The 3,421-nt window shown below is 40.0% G+C and overlaps 1 protein-coding gene across 1 annotated transcript in view; it reads right to left on the minus strand.

The window, feature by feature from the left end:
- Positions 1–3,421, minus strand: part of USH2A (usherin) — a 388,071-nt gene that overhangs the window by 40,444 nt on the left and 344,206 nt on the right. The window lies entirely within an intron of this gene.

Raw genomic sequence — 3,421 nt, forward strand, 5'->3', positions numbered from 1 at the left:
GAGAGCCCTCAGCCGCTCCAGGAGCGCACCTTTAACTGCAGCAGCCTGGCTCCGCTGACAGAAGGGACATGCAGCCTGCTGCTCTTTAAAAATCATGCCCAGCCCGCCACTGCAGCTACGCAAACGCACCCCACTCTGCAACGCGTGCGCTCCGTCTGCCAAACCGATGCTAACAGACAGCTGGGGTTCTGTGGGAACGCTGTTCCCTGTCTTCCGTTTCTTTCCTCCTCTCTCTCTGCTCCTTTTTCCTGTTCCCCCAGCCTTTTTTAATAAGAACACTTAGTTGGTGCTTTGTGCTGTTTGCATGTCTTTTTTTTTAAATTGCATTTCAATGAACGGTTCCCACATATAACACTGCCGTGTTAGTGCGGGATTTTGCGTCAGAGAAATCCATCCAAGGAAAGTGCGGGATTTTGCGTCAGAGAAATCCATCGAACGAATCCTTCCCGGCTCCGCCTTTTCTAGCAGAAGGGGATGGGGGCTGGATTACAGTTAGGGTTAGGGTTACGGTTAAATTGGGGTTAGAGTTAGGGTAAGGATTAGGGTTAGGATTAGTTTTAGGGTTAGGATTTTGGTTAGATTAGAGTTAGCGTTAGGGGTAGGACTAGTTTTAGATTAGGTGTAGGGTTACGGTTTAGGGCCAGGGTTTGGTTTACGTTAGGGTTAGGTTTCGATTAGGGTAATGTTAGGGTCTGAGTTAGATTTAGGGATAGGGTTAGGGTTAGAGTAGGGTTAGTGTTATGGTTAGGGCTAGGCGTAGTTTTTTGGCTAGATTAGGATTATGGTTAGGTTAACCATTTAGATTAGTGTTAGGGTTATTTTTAGGTTTAGGGTTAAGTTTATATTTTGGATTAGGGTTTGATAAAGGTATAGGGTTAGGCCTAGGGTTAGTGTTACTTTTATAGTTAGGGATAAGATTTTTTTGTTAGCGTTGGTTTACAGCTTGGGGTAGTCTTACGATTATGCTTTTTCTTAGTCTTAAATGTAGGCTTTGCCTTTCTTTGTAAAGGTTTAAGGTTAGCATTATTTTTGGGGTTACGTTTAGGTTTTGATTTAGGTTTAGGGTATATTATGATTATGATTAGATTCGGATTAGGATTAGGGGTTAGGGGTTATGGTTTAGGATTAGGGTTTTGGTTAGGATGAAGGTTAGAATTTGTTTTAGGGTTAGAGTTAAGATTAGGGTTAGGATTAGGGTTAGGATTTTGGTTAGATTAGTCTTAGATTAGGTTTAGGGTTATGGTTTAGGGCCAGGGTTTGGTTTAGGTTCGGGTTAGTGTTAGATTATGGTAATGTTAGGGTCCGAGTTAGATTTAGGAATAGGGTTAGGTTTAGGCCTAGGGTTAGTGTCAGTTTTAGGGTTAGGGATAATATTTTTTGTTAGGGTTGGTTTAGGGTAGGTTTAGGATTATGCTTTTTTGTAGTCTTAAATTTAGGCTTTGCCTTTCTTTGTAAAGGTTTAATGTTAGCATTATTTTTAGGGGTTACGTTTGGGTTTTTATTTAGGTTTATGGTATATCATGATTATGATTAGATTCGGATTAGGGTTAGGACTAGGGTAGGGTTACGGGTTAGAATTTAGGGGTTACAGGTTCGAGTAGGATTAGGGTTAGGATTAGTTTTAGGGTTAGGAGTAGGGTTAGGATTTTGGTTAGATTAGAATTAGAGTTAGGTGTAGGATTAGTTTTAGATTAGGTTTAGGGTTATGGTGTAGGGTCAGGGTTTGGTTTAGGTTAGGGTTAGATTAGGGTAATATTAGGGTCAGAGTTAGGGTTAGGCTTAGGTTTAGGGATAGGTTTAGTTTTATGGTTAGGGTCAGGGTTGGGGTTAGGATTTTCTTCAGATTAGAGTTAGCGTTGGCATAGGATTAGCTTTAGACCAGGTGTAGGGTTGGGGTAGGATTCGTTTTAGATTAGGTGTAGGGTTGGGGTTTGGGTTACGTTTTAGGTTTAGTGTTAGGGGTTAGAGGTTACGGTTAGGATTAGGGTTAGGATTAGCTTTAGTGTTAGGGTTAGGGTTATATTTAGGGCTAGGATTAGGAATAGGGTTAGGATTAGTTTTAGGGTTAGGATTAGGGTTAGGATTTTGTTTAGATTAGAGTTAGCAGTAGGGTAGGATTAGCTTTAGATTAGGTGTAGAGTTGGGGTTAGGGTTTGGTTTTGATTTAGGGTTAGGTTTAGGGGTTAAATTTTAGGGGTTAGGATTAGGTTTAGGATTAGTTTTAGTGTTAGAGTTAGGATTAGGGTTAGGGTTTTTTTTAGATTATAGTTATCGTTAGGGTTAGGATTAGTTTTAGATTAGGTTTAGGGTTATGGTTTAGGGCCAGGGTTTGGTTTAGGTTAGGGGTTAGTGTTAGATTAGGGTAAGGTTAATATCTGAGTATTACAGGGTTAGGATTATGGTTAGGGGTACGTTTAGTTTTAGGATTAGGCTTTGATTAAAATAAATGTGTAGGCCTTGGGTTAGTGTTAGTTTTAGCATTAGGGATATGATTTTATGTTAGGGTTGGTTTAGGGTAGGTTTAGGATTATGCTTTTTCGTAGTCTTAAATTTAGGCTTTGCCTTTCTTTGTAAAGGTTTAAGGTTAGCGTTATTTTTTGGGGTTATGTTTAGGTTTCAATTTAGGTTTAGGGTATATCATGATTATGATTACAATCAGAATAGGCTTAGGGTTGGGGTCTGGTTAGGGGTTAGAATTTAGGAGTTTGAGGTTCGGGTAGGATTAGGGTTAGGATTAGTTTTAGGGTTAGGATTAGTAGTAGGGTTATGATTTTGATATTAGGGTTAGGGTTAGATTAGGGTAATGTTTGTGTCAGAGTTAGGGTTAGGTTTAGGATTAGGGTTTGAATTAGTTTTAGGGTTCGGTGTAGTATTAGGATTTTGGTTCGGTTAGAGTTAGCGCTAGGGGTAGGGTAATGTTAGGGTCTGAGTTAGATTTAGGGATAGGGTTAAATTTAGGGTTAGAGCAGGGTTAATGTTATGGCTAGGGCTAGGGTTAGTTTTTTGGCTAGTTTAGGATTACAGTCACATTTACCATTTTGGTTATGGTTAGATTAGGGTTAGGGTTATTTTTAGGGTTAGGGATAAGATTTTGTGTTAGGGTCGGTTTTGGGGTTTGGGGTATGGTTAGGGTTATGCTTTTTCTTAGTCTTAAATTTAGTCTTTACCTTTTGTACTAGTTTTAAAACAAACCAGTGGGAGGGACCAAGTCAGAATAACAATTTAATGGGGAAATTAAAGAAAAGGAAAAACTAAAAGAAAACACTGGTTAAACTGACAAAATCAAGATACAACCTGACTCCCTGTTAGGCAGGGTGGTGGTAGCAGTGTGGTAGAATGGTCCTCTGAAGCGGTGATCCTGTAGAAAAAGGGTCTGCTCCTCCTCAGAAGGTCCAGTGGTGGCTGTGTAGCTCCTGTCCTC

This window comes from Corvus brachyrhynchos, unplaced genomic scaffold (assembly GCF_000691975.1).
Source record: "Corvus brachyrhynchos isolate BGI_N302 unplaced genomic scaffold, ASM69197v1 scaffold101, whole genome shotgun sequence".
NCBI lineage: Eukaryota > Metazoa > Chordata > Aves > Passeriformes > Corvidae > Corvus > Corvus brachyrhynchos.